Source organism: Amblyomma americanum, chromosome 5 (assembly GCF_052857255.1).
Source record: "Amblyomma americanum isolate KBUSLIRL-KWMA chromosome 5, ASM5285725v1, whole genome shotgun sequence".
Lineage (NCBI taxonomy): Eukaryota > Metazoa > Arthropoda > Arachnida > Ixodida > Ixodidae > Amblyomma > Amblyomma americanum.
The window spans coordinates 73,114,895-73,131,788 of NC_135501.1; positions in this window are offsets into that span (position 1 = coordinate 73,114,895).

Here is a 16,894-nt window from a genome sequence, read left to right on the forward strand (position 1 = left end):
TTCAGATATCTCTAAAAATTGCGGCATCTCACTCGGATGCGCAAAAAGAGTGTTTATGTCACCACGAAACATTTTCTCTAGTTTTATTGACAAAGAAATATTTTGTAACAATATAAATTTTCTTTGCTTACTGCGACAAAAAGCACTAGAGTACAGAAAAAATACAAAAAATAAAAATGTGCCGTTATGAACAAACCACAGTGGATTGTTTTTATTATTTGGCGGAGTCTGGTTGCTTTTCTTACTGAGGTTTTGCACAAAAATTCCTTGAAGAGCCGCTTGAGTAAACTGCGTTATACAATATGGCTAGTGGAGGAGTTTCCTTTTTAACACAATAAACAAAGGGCACACTGGACACCCTCTTTACATTTGTACACATCAAAGGCAATTTTATAATTAATTTCTGTGCTTCGTTTGAAGCAAAAAAGAAAAAAAATGATTATTTTTTCGTGCCCGGTACTGGTAACGTCATAGCGTTCCCCGAAAAACGAACCTTCGTTGCCACCAGAGTTTGCTGCATTGGACACGCATTGTTCGCACAAAAGTTGCATGCATTGTTTTTCCTTTTTTTAGAAAGCCACCTGTTTTAGAGTATTGTTGTTCGCCATAGTTCTGGGTAGTCGCACAGTAGGAGACAAGCAAAAAGTATGTGTTTCGAAGAACAAACGAAGCAGTAAGAACTATATGATTTGTCAACTTATCTGTTCCAAACGTGGTTGGTCGATGTAGTATATAAATTTATGTTCCAATTTCAGCTACAATATTCTATGCAAAGACGTAGCAACAGAACTGTACGGTTACAGCCAATACAGCTTGTGCATAGAAAATTGCTACTTGACTGTGCTCACATGGTATAGGAAGACAGCTAAAACTTTTAAGAAAAAAGTGGTTATTAAGAAAATAAGCAAAACGTTGTATGTTTCGTAGAAAGAAGAACGTCACAATATGTATCTTTTTTTCTATTTAAAACACAACAGAGGAGACGGCAGAAAAACACAGTAGACAAACAAGTTTGAAAAAGTAGGATCCAAAAATTTTTCCTAACCTCAAGGAACATGACATTTGAGTATTTTCTCCTAAAACTAAGCATAGACGGCAAAAAAGAGAATATCCTGATTAGAAAACAAAAAAGTAGTTGGACAAGTACAAAGTAAATGTTTTTGTTTATGGAAAAGATTTCAATTACAGCTCTCCATTACATCTCGTAAAATAACGTGAGACTCTGTAGACACAGCTACGCCGTAAAAAAAGAGAAAATGGAAAAATTTAAAGAGCAGACGGCAAGCGCGCAAGGTGCATAAAAGTTTTCAGGGCGCTGTGTACGAAAAACGCAGGAACAAAACGTTTACAATGGCAGACTTTTTCTGTGTAGCACTTTTGTTTCTTAGCGCGACAGTCGTTTAAGGTTGCGGGCCATCTCTTCTAGGCGCCTGGGTTCACCACGAGAACCCATCTAGATCTCTAAATATTTTCACACTCGCCTTTAAAGCTTTCGCTCCTAAAGTCGATCCACCTTACCATCGAGACGCCAATTTGAGGGTTGTGATATCCTGCATGCAGGTAAATATTACAAGTGTGCGTTTGTTCTTTCGGCAACAGGCTTCCTTGTGCAGTGTAAATAAAGTAGAACTCTTCCTTCGAACAACCGGTAGTTGTTTCAGGCACTAAAACTAAAGCCGAGAAAAGAGTGCGGAAATATGCGCTTAATTTGAAAGCAGTGATTGGCGAACATTTCTCACAGTCGATGAGAGAAAAATAGTTTTCATCCTCTTGTGGCATATATGACGATTGATGAAAAAGCACACCTGAAAGAAGAGCTGAGAAATGCACGAAAAAATTCAGTGAGGTTTACGTATTGAAGTTTTTCCATGAGATCATTGTATTGAAGGTAAAAAAGTTGTAGCGCTAAAGACCATTACAACCGACTGCGTACTGGTTGACGTATAAGACTGTTCGACGGTAGTGGCACTTGCGTGATGATCTCTATTTTCTTTTCGTAGGTTGATAGCTATATGCGTAAGCTGGGCCTTCTAACAAAATGTGCTACAAAGTTTCCTCGGTTCCACTAAGCCACCATTTTGCCGCTCATCTACTCGACATTTTTTTTGCTAAATTTAGAACCTTCGTATATATCCTTTCATGTGTGCTCAATATAATCAAAAAATCTCAAATCCACCAATTCTTGCCCAATCGCAGTAACATGAAGGCTTTTCTCTAAAATACATTTTTTTATTGAAGAGCCTGTGCTTTCTCTTCTCATTAGTAATTTCTCTACACCCTCTCGTATCCACCAGACAAAGCGGAAAAAGAAACAGAGTTAAGAGCTAAAATAAACTTCTTGACCAGAATTAGACAACCATAATAACGTACTGGATACCTAGAGAAGGCAAGCACAGAAGGAAGGTGGGCAGATAAGATTAGGAATTTTGCGGAGATAAGATAGCCGCCGCAAGAGACCTTTATGGTACTCTGGGAGTAGTCAAGCTGATATTGATGATTACCCGCTCCTAGCACGAATTTTTTGACAAAATTCTTTCATTGGAACGTCATGTGAGCTGCAGTCGAAAAAAAATATACAGCATGCTACAATTGGCGCTAGCGTCAGTGCAATCACGATTCGGTGGTTAAGACTTTCTTGCGTTGCCATGGTTGCCACATAGGAGAGATAAAATCAGACTGCGTATCGTGCCGTGTATAATTCAAGCCTTTATTTTACTAAAATTACCCTCCACTAGTGAAGGGCGCAGGGACGGGGCAATCTCCAGATTCACTGGCAAACAGCCATCATAGGAAATGAAGAGAAAGCTAAATGGGAGCAGTGCTTTAACTCGCACCGTGAAAATCTCGGCGGTGGTTGGCCTTCTGACATGTTGCTTGTTGAACTGTTGCTTCGTCGTCGTGCTCATATAGCTAGCGCCATCAGAGAAGCTTCTTTTAAGCGTGCGTTCCTAAAAAGTTCGTAATAATGAACAAAACAGTTGTGCCCGTTGCTCTCCGGTTTTGAAAATATGCGGTTCTTTTTCAAAATATACATTTAAAATTATTAATAATCCACTGCTCTTTAGAAGGAAATGACTGACTGTAGCCATGGCCTATATTCTGCTTTGTAAGAAGGAAAGATCGTTATGGGCTCTGTAGCTTTGGCTGCTTCGCAAAGAAAACTTCTAGCGGAGTAAAGCACGGCCCTCCACCTCTCTTCGCGCCTGTGAGTAAAGTGGAGCTCTATTGTGCAAATTGTTAGTGTGCGAGTGAAAAAGACGTTGCGGAAAACAATATTTGAACTTCGAGTCATTTAATCGCGTTGCTCAAACTTGTAGGCCATTTCAAATCAAGCGGTAGACACAGCGAGTGAAATCTTCCGGCTTCTTATTTACTCTGGATAAACTCTGATGATTGCGTCGCACCGGATTAACATAGCAAAGCTACTCAGGCTACGAGGGACTAATGGTGCAAATGGCAAAACAGAATTAATGGCACCATGGCTTTCCGCTTCCCAGGCTAGTCGAGCGGTCCGCTAACGAATGCGGAGGGCGTGAACGGTATGCCTTCTTACCTTCTTTTATTTCTATTTGCCTCCCACTTCTGCTCTTGCAACTGCATTGCTACGTTCCCGTTTAGTTGAAGTGTGCATGCTGCTATAGAAGCCACGAATAAACGTCTGGAGAGCTACGAGGAGTAAGGCAAGAGTATTTTTGAATGGCACTTTAGGCATCTACACCGATTTTGCTTTTTCATTCTAGCGAATATGAAAATCAAGCACTCGTTTGCTTTTTTCATTCTAGCGAATATGAAACCCAAGCACTCGTTAGAATCGAGGGCGCAATACTGTAGTGTAATTACGGCCCGTGGCTGCTTGGAGCTGTTGTTGATATAGTTTAAGTAGCCACCTCGCTAGGCAGATGAGAGCGCGCATGTTGCAGGACGGTACCTTAAAAGCTAGTTACTTGCGAGCACAATCACTACTCTGTGACCACCAATAGTGGTTAGGTTGCATAACTGATCCGTTTTGTTAAAATAAAACGCGGTTACAGACAGATCTCTTTTATAATCTGCACAGCGTATGATGAGGTCAGAGACATCTAGGGCCATTAAAAACCAGCTGCTAATAGCCACATAAAAAAGGTACTTAAGGAAACGAAGGAACACAACTCAGACAAGCTATTCTATCGAGCATTCGGCACTGAAAACATTGCGTACCGTTCGCATTAAAAAAAAAGCCACTCCATGCAAAATCTATAGGTAAACAGGTCAAGAAATACTCTATATACTGTGTGGCATCAATACTCTGAACATTTTCTCTACGCTAAGGATGCAAGACAACATACGCATGTTCTTTGCATCCTTCCCGTATAGATCATGTACACCAACTTTCACTCGCATAGTAGTGTAGTCACTCCGCGTATTCAGCCTATCCAGAGCGTATTTGATTATTGGCCTAGGGTTTTGCCGGCGTGTTTAAACGTACATGCCACTATCAAGTTGCCTGTGCGTCCTTTTCCTCCGAACGACAAAATTTAAATAGAATAGGATGACTAAAACAGTTCAGGACCAATGAAATGAACATTGCCAGTGGGACGAGCCAAAGTATGTACCAATTTTAGGGCGCCCACTCCAAAGACACTATCGAGACGCAAACTCTTTCCTTCTTTTCTCCGAAATTATCTTTCACGTATAAATTGTTTCAATAAATTAGGTAGCAAGAGCACAATCTTTCGTGTATTACTTAATCCTAGTGAGAATGAAAGATAAGCTAGAAGTTTTCCAAAATAAAATTTTCAAGTTAAGGCTAGACCCAATTTTCTGAACTCCAGATGACACAAAAGATTTTCCTGGGAGCACACAATGTTACTAACATATGATACGAAGCAACAAATCTTTATCTTAGAAGGGTGGGGGTTCGTTCTAGTGGGTAGTCAACATGAGGATCCATAGCGTACACAATTGACGGACACAACACAAGCGCTGAACATCCACTGAATGCCTTTCTGGAGCACACGTTAACTGTATAAGCAGTTATGCATGAAACGTGAGAAAAAAAACCTTCCGGAGAGCCTGTCTTGTTCATGTGCCCAAAATATACAACGAATGTTGGTGAAATGATCCTGACAGTTGAAATATTATTTTTATAGTTGCGCTAATGCAAAAAGAAAAACCGACGAGATGACGACATGGACGGGCGTCTTCGGGTCCGTGTTTTTTTGCGTTGCACCCTTGTTTTAAAATGTATGATCACCTCACTCAACAGCAAGCACTCTTAACTGAGACGCAATCTTTGTTTCAGATTGTGAAAGGTATCAAATACAAAATCAAGGAGGAGAAAGCAAAACTTGCGTGTGGTTTTAAACGATGGGCAAGTAAATTAAAAATTCAGGGGCTTCACCTAAAAATAGACAGAGTGGCTTTCAGTGGCGCCGAAGTGGAGGCCCCCTGATTAATTTAGTCCACCTTAGACTTTTGATCCCGCAACAAAATCACCCAGCACACATGCATTTTTGCAATTCGCCTATATTGAAATTTACTCTGCGTGGTGGGGGTCATACACGAGCGTTAAACGAGCGTTAAAGTACACGAGCGTTAAAGACCCAGTGCAAGCGCAGCTTGTGCCAACGACTTTTAAGGGTGACATGGTTAGGTATTGTAATAAAATGGCGTAGGTAATACCTGTGTAAAGAATAATGACATATTTTAGTAACTTTGCAATTGTATGTTTCGGTCGCCGTTTTAGATCATCGTGCCAAATTTTATGGCATAGCGGTGTTTTGATCAAAAAATTTATTATCTACACAAGTGAAACGAAACAGCTGCAATAAACGTTCCGTGAAGGCACGTGCCGCGAGGAAGGTTTGTTCCGTGAACACCACACGCTCAGAAGAGGATTGTTATTCCTCCTACCTTTAAGAGACAGCTCAAATGGCACGTTTTGCGGTTGGCATGATGTATCGACGCTTTTACTACAGCTGCTTCTCTGGTTCTGTACCTGCTGCATCCAATTACTTGCTGTTTGATGTTCTGTAGGGTGTCAAAAAAGCCCAGCTTGTCATCATTGCTATGAATTCAAACCGCGATTTGTTAGAAGCGTTGCGAGTGGCCTAGTAGCAATGGCCCGTTTGGCCCATTGCTGTTTTACATCAATGTTAGCCGCTACAAAGGTGTCTTTTGCTTGCCAGAGACAGAAAGAGCAATCATGGGCGCCATATGAGAGTGTACGAAGTTCCTGTAGCAAAGGTTTAGCTTGTATAACATGAAGCGGTTGCCATGGTTGCCAACACAGCCCATGTCAGCACTATATTTCAAGAGATACTCTGAGATTTGGCCAGTCCGTCGTCGATACCACTCGAGGCTTCTAGAGTGAAATTTTGTTTCGCGTACAAATAATATGAGAAAGCAATCAAGAGCTGGCTGAGTTACTTATTCCTCGCATCATATTTTTACAAAGGTTCTACGCCGGCACTTTTCCTGCTTAAGTGTGTTCCCAAAGCTATGGCAGGCCTTTCTGGTCTATGACCAGCAGTGAAAGACGGGAAATAATTTTCGCTGCTCAGAGATTCAGCTTCCTTGGAGTGGCAGAAAACGTGCACTGCAGAACTGCTACGGAAAGCGAATACCCACCGAAATTTTGAAAAAAAATGCTTCGACTCTTGTTCTGCCGAAGAATTTCAAGAATTAGAACGCAATTTTCTTACTTCCTTAAAGGAGCGCCCTGCGACAAAGTACATCAAGTAACCTAATAAGGAGCTTTACTGCTGGACAGAAAAGGTTAGTGACCGGGATGTTTTTCTAAAAAAGAGTTGAGGTTGAATGACAAATAATAAACGCTTCAAATGACATTCGCAACTGAGGACGGCCTGCATAATTTTTTTTAATAAAAATACACGACAAAAGACGCTGGACGCTGTCATTTACACGAAAAAAAATGCTGATATCGACAGGATGATTGCTGTAGGCTTTAAGAATTTCTTGACAAACGTATTACCACTAGCAATGATTTTGCATCTTCGTTCTATTTCCCGGCTGGTTAGAACTCAGACAGAATTTATTGCTGTCAATTACCTTGGTCCTAAAAGCAATGAAACTGACTTATTCACTGCAGTTCATGTACATGTTCTTATTCAAGGTACAGATGCGTCTCGTATGCACTACCTGTTCTTCGCACAATTCTTGCAGCGCGAATGTTTTTGAGATTGTGTACCTTTAAACGACGACTTTATTTCAATGTTTTACGAACACGTTTGTTGACCAATGGCACAGCGCTACGCTCTGGCATTACATGCCCGTCGCTTGAAGCGTTTCTTTGGATCCCGCGAGCCTAAATTTGAAGAGAATCAATTGCTTACTTCGCATGTTATATGCTGCAGCAGCCTGAATGCCTACGCGCCAACTGCGTCGCATCAGGTTGGGGTCCTATGTCACCATTCACTCTCCAGAACGTGCAATAGCGTAGGCAGAGTGTTATGACGTGCATGTGTCTCGGAAGACAGCCAATAAATGAATATGAACGAAACAGAGAAATATAGAAAAAAGGACAGCCCTCCCATCGCGCATTCAACAGCACAGACGCCAATATCAGAATTCCTTGTTTTTATTTTTTAAACTTACCGACTGCATGATGCTAATCAGTGCGTATTAAGAGGTGCAATCTATTATACGTGACTTCTGCTGTTGCCTCTCAAAAGTTCTTTACGCAATGTCCATTAGCTCTCTTCATATACGCCTTCGAAAAGATTTAGTTAACTGAAGAATCGGTTACAGTATTGCACAGCTAGGTTAACGCTTTCGCCAATGGTTTTTTGCGTCGAATATTTTTTTGCTTCATGTTTTAACGATGTCTAAGTCCCGACCCCTAACCAGGCATTAAAAATTTAAATCTCCAGGTGCAAATATTAATAGGTTTACAAGTATGACATCAAAATAGGATATCAGTGCTCAATGAGTGTGGGAGGTGAAGGAGACTGCTATGGTTGCCGCCATTTGCTACAAAGACGTAGAGGAAAGAGTGTGTTGTTCCGCTGTGTTGACAACACTAAAGCAGCATTTTTATTTTGAAACGAAAAGTTTGAACTTGCAATTTTCACAAAAGATGCCACTCTCTACTATCCGCCTTTGTTTAGGGATCATTCCAGGTCGTTCTTGTTTCAAGCAGGCGATTGTTCCAGCTGATATGTCACGTGAAGCAAAGATATTTTTAGGACTTTTGTGAGTCTTACTGGAAAGGGGCTGTGGAGAAGATGAAGGCTTTCGCCATATCTGTATCGTCCTCTCCTGTTAGTATTGCTAAGGGCAACGCGAAGGAGAAGCTCCGGAGAAGAGACGGAAAACTGTGGCGATCCCAAAGTGGTCCGGGCGCGCGAGCGACAGAGAATTAACTTTTTCTTGTGCAAATGCAAGCGCTACTTTTGCTTCTACAATGGCACGTATCACTGCCCCTCTCTTCTGCCCATCGAGACGATGCGCTGAGGAGGGAAGAGTCAGCGAAAGTGTAGGACACAGCAGCAGGGAAGAGGCTTTCAGTCTGGTAGCCTGCCCTCGTAAAGCTTCATGCGAACAACCTGCACGACTTCAGTACGGTGCGACCGGCGCGATGAGCAAGCTGCTTGGGCGGCAGAAGCTGCGTACGTCACATCACTGACGCGGCGCACTACTTTGTAAGGGCTGAAGTATCTGAGCAGCAACTTTTCAGAAGGTCCGCGGCGACGAACTGGTGTCCAAACCAACAGAACGTCGCCAGGAGCGCAACAGACGAAGCGGCGTCTGAGGTTTTTACCTAGCGGCGTCAGTCTCCTGTTGGCGGTTAAATCGCAGGTGTGCCAATTGCCGCGCTTCCTCAGTAAGCTGTACGAAGGTGTCTACGTCGAGGTCAGCGTCAGAGTCGGCGTAGGGTTCAACGGGCAAGATAGCATCTAACGGTGGGGTCCGCTGCCGACCGAAGACGAGCCGAAAGAGGGTCAGTTCGGTTTTCTCCTGCAGGGCGGTGTTGTACGCAAACCTTAGGGAGGGCAGAATGGTGTCCTACGAGTTCAATGCTCGACGTCAACATACACAGAAAGCATGTCAACTAGTTAGCGGTTGAGGCTCTCTACCAACCCGTTTGTCTGCGAGTGATAAGCCGTAGCACGTCGATGGCTGCTGTGCGTCAGAGTCATCGCGGACTAGGTTAAGCGGGCAGTGAAAGCAGTGCCCCGGTCAGTAACAACAATGGCGGCCGCTCCATGACGCAAAACAATGTTGTGGAGGAAGAACTGCGCCAATTCAGCAGCTGTGCCTTTGACAAAGAATGTGGTCTCAGCGTACCGTGCCAGGTTGTCGGTCGCAACGACGATCCAATGCTTTGCGGATGAAGACTTCGGAAAAGGACCGAGGAGGTCCATGCCCACTTGGTCAAAGGGGATCGTCGGTGGCTCGACGGGATGAAGTCCGGCTGGTTTCAACAGAGCAGACTTCCAATGTTGGCAGTTACTGCATGTTTTTAAGTAGGCCTGCACCGTTGGGAGTAACTTGGGCCAATAATAGTTTTGTTGTATCCGTTCGAGTGTATGGCTTGCTCCAAGATGATTGGCGAATGGTGCATCATGACAGGCACTCAAAATCTCTGGCCACATTTGTGATGGTACGACAAGTTTTAACGCTTCTTTGTTGTTGGCAAAGTTGCGCTTTTAGAGAACACAAGATGGCAAAGTGAAGGTATGGAGCCCAGGACGAAAAACACGCGGGATGCCAGCGTCGGTGCCTTGAAGGTTATCTATGAGCGGCGCGAACTCCACTAAAAGCGCCCAAGAAAAGAAAACCATCATCAGCGGGATCTTCGAGATCTATAGTGATAGGCTATCGCGGCAAACAGTCCGCATCCTGATGCTTACGGCCCGACCTGTAGACGACTGTTAATTTGTATTCTTGCAAGTGTAAGCTCCATCTAGCCAAACGTCCTTAGGGGTCTTTAAGGCTTGCCAGCCAGCATAAGGAATGGTGGTCGCTTACCACGTGGAAGGGTCGCCAGTAGAGGCACGGTCGAAACTTGCTGATGGTCCATATCACTGCAAGACATTCATTCTCCTTTCTTAGAATAATTGGTCTAGGAGCACGTTTGTGTTCGGCTGGCATAACTGATGACCCGCTGTCATCGTTTTGCTGCTGAGTCAGTACCGCACCAAGGCCAACGTTGCTGTCATCAGTGTGGATGTCTTTGGCAGCGTGTTCATCGAAATGGCCGAGTATCGGACTATTTTGTAGAGGGCTGCGAAGCGCCACAAATGCAGCCTCTTTGTCGCTTCCCCACAGGAACGGCGTGTCGTCGCGAGTCTGAGTTTAACAGTTCAGCGAACTTCGAGAAATCTTGATCAAAGCGCCTATAATAAAAGCACAGGCCCAACAACTGGCAAACGGCCTTCTTGTCAGTTTGGCGTGGAAAACCAGAGACGGCAGCGGTCTTGTAAGGGTCCGGGCGAATACCTTGCGCGCTAACAACGTGACCAAGAGCGCGAAGTTCCTCAAAACGAACAATGCATATCTTGGCTTTTATATCCAGTTCAGCAGATTTTACGCTTGTAGCACGATGCGCTACCGCTCCATGTGTTTGTCAGAGATAGCCCAAAATATAACGACATCGTCCAGGAACACCAGGCGGGACTGCCACTTCGAGCCAGAGAGAATGGTGTCCATGCGTTGGAAGGTGGCCGGCACTGAGCACAGACCAAATGAGGGCACCTGTAAAGGCCGTCGGGCGGCACGAAAGCCGTCCTCTCCCGATAACTCTCGTTCACTTTGATTTGCCAATCCCCGCTTTTAAGATCTAATGTCGACAAGTATAGGGCGCTGGTACACGGGTCACGTAGTCTAATCAGCGGTGATACGGTGTTTGGCGTGTGGAGTTCGGCCAACCTTCAAGCACGTATCGAAACCGCCCGCAACGTCTGCCAAGAGGTCCGACAGAAGATCCTTCTGAGCCGATGGCAGGGCCGGATTTATTTTCACTGACTGAAGAACGTGGTGTGGGGCAGCATTACCTGGAGTGGGTCGTCCTACGGTGCACAAACCTAGGACATTAGTAACCTCCTGGAGAATTGCAATGGCCGTGCCTTTGACGACGTGCTGCTATTCTTTGTCAAGAGAGAGGGTTTATTGACTTGAAAGGCAGGGATGCTGGCCTGAAAAAAATATCTGACCTGCTACTCGTCACTGGGGAGTGGGAAGAGGAAAAAAGAGGGTCACGATGGGGGGTGATGATGATGGGAGGAGGCAGATCAAAAATACATTAAAAACAATTAAGGCACACTTTCTAACATCACAAATGCGAGGCAAGGTCCATGTCGCTTAAAAAGCGTGAGAGCGCTCGCGTTGTCTGTACAGTTTTCAAACTATCTGGCCAAGCACCGAGGATCAAATCCTCCGAGAGCGGCCTTGTGTCCGTAGACTTCAATACAGATGCAAGCATGAGTCTTTCACATGTGTATGCTGGAGGCACCAATAAATATATTCTATAGTCTCTTGCACGCCACATGTGGTACAGTTCGGGGAGTCCGCTCGTTCTATTAAGTGCAAGTATTTGCGCGTGAGGGCGATGTTTAGATGTAATCTATGGATTGTGCATGCAATAGGGCGTGGTATTCCGTGAAGAACCGAAAAGGTCATCGCCAGATCTAGTCGTTTAAGGCGTATGTGTCGAGTGTCTGGAAGGGCCCAGTACCTAGCCATCGCACTCCTCATTGATTCCGAAAGAGTCAAGTGTTGTCCGGTCTAGAGAACTGCACAGCTGTACGCAGGCCACTGCTGAAGGCGCTCCTTGCTTCAGCAACGTCGGTTTCATTTCCTTTGAGTCCGCAGTTTCCAGGGATCCACTCAAACACTATACGGTGGCATTATTTCTGATCAAATGACAGGAGACTAATGATATCAAGAACAAGAGCTTGGTAGGCGGTGTGGCGTAGGAAGTATCCCAAAATTTGTAGCGCAGGTTTGCAGTCGGTGAAAATGCACCACTCATGAGGCGGTTCTCCGCAGATGTGGCGAATCGCTACCCGAAGGCCTGCAAGCTCTGCAGCGGTTGAAGTAGACTTGTGTCCTAAAACGAATCTGCGGGTTGTCTGGTGAGCCGGGGTTGCGAAAGCTGCTGTTGATGCATTTAGTGATGCAGATCCATCCATGTATACGTGCACACAGTTTTAGTATTCTGACCAGATGTAGGCAAGAGCAAGTTGCTTCAGTCCGCTAACCGGAATCACAGATTTCTGGATTATGCCGGGGACATGCAGGCATCCTGAAGGCTGAGCCATCACCTATGGTGGCTGCAAGGGATGAGGTGGCTGGGCATAGTCTGATGGTAATTCGGATCGATGGAAGCGCAGTGCAGGTGCAAAACTGCTGTCGGGTCGCTCATTAAAAATTTCTGTCAGCGGGTGACAGCGGTGCCGCGTAAGCGCCCTTAAATATACACGAAGTGGTTCGTGTGAGAAGTAGAACGATATTGGGCACGCACGAGAATCCTCAATTGAGCTTTGTTCGAGGTAATCCAAGGCATATCTTTAGCGCCTGTGCTTGGACACTCTCTAATGTCCGCAAGAAGGAAATGCTCATGGTAGAGAGTACAGGAAGGTTGTAACGAGTGTGGCATATAGAGTATAGTAAAGCCCTAGCAAGGAGCGCTCCGTTGGGCCCCATCTAATTCCTGCTACGAAGCGAAAGACATGGCAAAAATGAGTGTTTTCTTTTGAATATTTATATGCCTCGTGCATGACGGATCACGGTCAATGATAATGCACAAATATCTGTGGTGGGAGACATCTAGTATTGCAACGCTTTGAAGTGTTACCGTGTAGCGGCAGAGAGACTTGCGCGTGCATGCGACCACAGCACATTTTTCAGCTGCTATGTGCAAACCCTGACATCGTAGGTACCTTGAAGTAGATGACACGGCACATACTCTCGCGCACATTTGCGGACGTGTCGAACCCGAAGCCTAGTTTCAGATATCACCAGCTTAGGTACTGATGTGAATGCGAGTGGGAATTTGACTCACCAATCCAATCAATGCCACGTTAAATAGGGTTGGGCTGAGAACTACTTCCTGAGGAACTCCACAGCAAGCCTGATGACGGGTAGTCTCTCCATCAGGCATAGACATGTAAACGGACCGGCCGTTGAGGTAGTTCATAATCCACGAGTACCTCCGGCCGCCAACGCCTATGTCGGCAAGGGCATCGAGGATGGCGTCATGAACTGCATTATCGTAGGCCCCTTTGATGTCCAAAAAGACAGCAGCGACGAGTGGGTGACTACGTTTCTCATGTTCCACTGTCGATATGAGGTCGATTACGCTGTCAATCGTTGTCAAAGTTAGTCAGGAGGACATGGGTGCGGCCGTATCGTAGCGGGACGATACCCCTTGCAACGAAAAGTCCCCGCTCAAGCAGCAGTCGAGAATGGCCGACCGCGAGGTCCTTGTAGTAGTAAAATAGGTCGTTCCGAACGAGCACCAAGACACTGAACCGCGGCGGCATCGTGACGTCATTCGTGACAATGCGCAGAGCGTTGCTTCAGGGATCTCGGGATTCAAAACGGGCAAGGGCTTTTTTTGGTGGATAACGTGACACGTGTGTGCTGAAAGTCAATCACAGCGCCATTCGCCTGCAGGAATTCGATCCCCAGAATCAAGTCTCCGGAACAATAGGGGAGCACTGCAAATTGACCGACGTACGTGAAACCATGAATTCCAACTAAAGCCGTGGACGTGCCCACAGGGGAAACTAGGTGGCCAACCAGCGGTGCGAATGTGGGTCCCCGTTCACGGTGTTAGAACCTTTTTAAGCTCTCCAGCAAAGGCACGGCTCATAAAGAAATAGTCAGCACTGATATCGATCAGCGCGGAAATCTCGGTGCCATAATTTGTCACACGCAAATCGGATGAAGCGTATCGGACACTGTCGCTGCCTCTCTCTCTCGAGGTATCGTCGGCTCGAGGGCTTCGCGATGCAGGATCTGGACACGTCCCGACGTCAGCGGCCGTGCCCCCTGAGGACGCTGGTGTTTGTTTTCCTCACACGGTCTCGGCGCGCGACGGCCAGCAGAGCTACTCTGGTGACTGAGGCTGGAACCGCGATAGCGAGGCGAAGGCATACGTGACTCGCGTCTTCCGAAGTAGACAAGGCTCTGCCGAGACCAAAGATGCTCCTCAATCTCGTGCGGTCGTTCACCATTTTGAGGACTAGGTTCGTCGGGACGGAAACCGCAAAGACCCATTTGGCCGTACGGACATGCTCGGTAGAGGTGACCGGGCTCTCCACAGTCGTAGCAGAGATTCCTATAGTCCGGTGTACGCCACAAATTCGAATTCTGATGGTGTGGCCTAGCTGTAGCAAGTGCAGTTGCATAATATGGAGCCATGCTACTGACTAGAGATGTCGAGGTGTTACCGTAGCCAGGTGCGGTTGCGTGACCTGTGCCGATGTTGCTCACAGCATGCGTCTGAGTAAAAAGAGCGTAGCCAGCCGTGAGACGTACAACGGACGCGTACATGGGTCTGTCATCAAACCGCGGCGGCGTTTCGGGGATAGGAGGTACCTGCGCAACCTGCCGCACCTCGTCCCTGGCGACTTCTGTCATTGCTGCCAGCTGCGCAGGCGCTAACTGGGGCAGACGGATTCGCTGGAGTTCCTCCCGGGAAACTGAGCGTATCAGTTCGCGCAAGGTGTCTGCACTGCCGCAGGGGCACGACGAAAAGGGTTCGGGCACTATGCGGTCGATGTCTCGATTGTACTTGCGGGCCCGCTGTTTTAGCGTCGTCTACATGGTGGTTGCCTCAGTGAGAAATTCCGCTCCAGTACGCGGTGGGCTGCGTACGAGGCCCGCGAACACGTCCCGCTTAACCCCACGCATGAGATGACGAAGTTTCTTTTCTGTCATGTTGGGGTCAACGCGCTTGAAAAAACTGGCCCTGTCTTCGATATACACGCGCACAATTTAATTCGTACCCTGATTTCGGGAGTGCAACGCAGCTTCAGCCTTCTCCCCTCTGTCGGCATTGGGGAATCTTGCCAGGCGATTTCTGAAAAATGTCTCCAAGGTAGGAAAGCTAGTCTCGTGGTTTTAAAACCACGTCCGGGCAGACTTTTCTAGAGCGAAGTATACATTTTTGAGCTTCCGCTCGACGCTCCAGCCTTTGTAGCGGGCCACCCGCTCGAAGGTCTCCAGCCAATCCTCACCGTCTTCGAACACGTCACCGTGAAAAGATGGCGGTGTTCGAGGTGGGTGACAAAGGATCGGACCCAAGGGCTGGCTGTCAGGGGCCATGGCAGTTGGAGTCGACGCCTAGTCTGGATCGGCGCCCAGTGACCATGTGAGTTGGAGTCGGCGGCCGAGGCTGCATCGTTCTTGTGGGCGGGGGAAGGGGCCTAAATTGAGGCGACTCGCCACGGATACGGAGGCTATGTCGCTGGTGAACAGGTGGGAGGTCCGTACTGATGGTGCACGGAATGTGCAGGTTGGGAGGCGTACCCAGCACTGCTACAAAAAATAGTAACGTGCAACGTGAATGAGAACCTCCGGAGCAGACACGGAAAACTGCGGCAGTCCCTAAGTTGTCCGAGCGCGCGACCGAGAGATAACCAACTTCTTCCTCTAAGAATGCAGGCGCTACTTCTGCTTCTACAATGGCACGTGTCAATATTCACAAAACCCTTCACTAACGTTTTGCGCTAAGACAAAATGCGTACTGCTGGCGCCTGTCTGGCAACCAGGTGTGTACGCTACGCGAGTTCATAAATTGAAAAACAGTCGTAGGGCCTGCATCTTGACCAAATACTGTTCTGTTGAGACGAAAAGATATTTCACTTCATTTATTGCCCTATGTGGCTCGGATATCTCTCGGCAAAGGTTGAAGTCGAACCTTCCTATGAGCGCGCCATGTGCGCGTTCTCAAGAAAAACAAGCCTAACACACTGCACTGTTCCCTGTACAGAGGGCAAGTAACACGTGCTGCTCGAGCGGGGGTCCGTGCGTTGCAGTAGGCCTGTCCCCGTTCTTCGTGCACATTGCTGCCAATGTTCACAGGGGATAGAGAGCTGTAAAATTAGAGATAATTGTTCAAGGTCAGCAGTTTATTTTCTCTGTTCCTTTTCTCCGGTTGCTGTTCGCCAACTTCCTTATTTTCATTGCCTGGCTTGAGCACATTAAGATTATAGGTTGCCAAAGCTTTCCATTTCATTTGAAATATAAGATTTCGTGTGATTTCTGAGAGGAATAATAATTTCAGCTGCACAACAGCCCATCCGTAGAGTAGCATCATATATAGGCTAGAAGATGCTCTTCTAGATCGTGACTTAACGATTAGCACTGGCAGCCGTTGCGCCCTTATGGTGGCAAGTCGCACAATTGAAAAACGCAGTGCAACGAAGCCCCTGCAATACGACGCGAATATGAGCTTGGGGAGACGTATCAAAACAACTTTCAAACATATCTTCAAAAAACAAGGCATGGGTAGTGAGATATACATCTGTTTATTAGCTATACCTGGGCATCTACAGCCATGCCTACCATGCACCTGCTTATTGTTCCTTTTACGGCATAGCTCAGTGGAAATTTTGAGCAGTCATGTGGATAGCAACAGGAATAAGGCAAGAATTCTGAGAATCAATATTCAAAGTATTCTCGTTCGGTACAGAGGCGCGATGGGAACATTCGTGTTGTGGTGGAAATAGACGCCACCAGAGCCAAAGAAGTTAGATACCCTGGTAACAGTGTTCCTAAGTGAACGCTCTATATCTGAACTTGCTGTGGAAGTGTTTCTGTGATGTACGCCTTCGCTTAGCACCAGTCAGTGCGAACGTCTTTAAGAGGTGCTGTTCCTTTTATTGCAGGTGTTTCAAGTGTGCGCAATAGAGCTGCGTGAATCCACCAAGACGAAGAACGT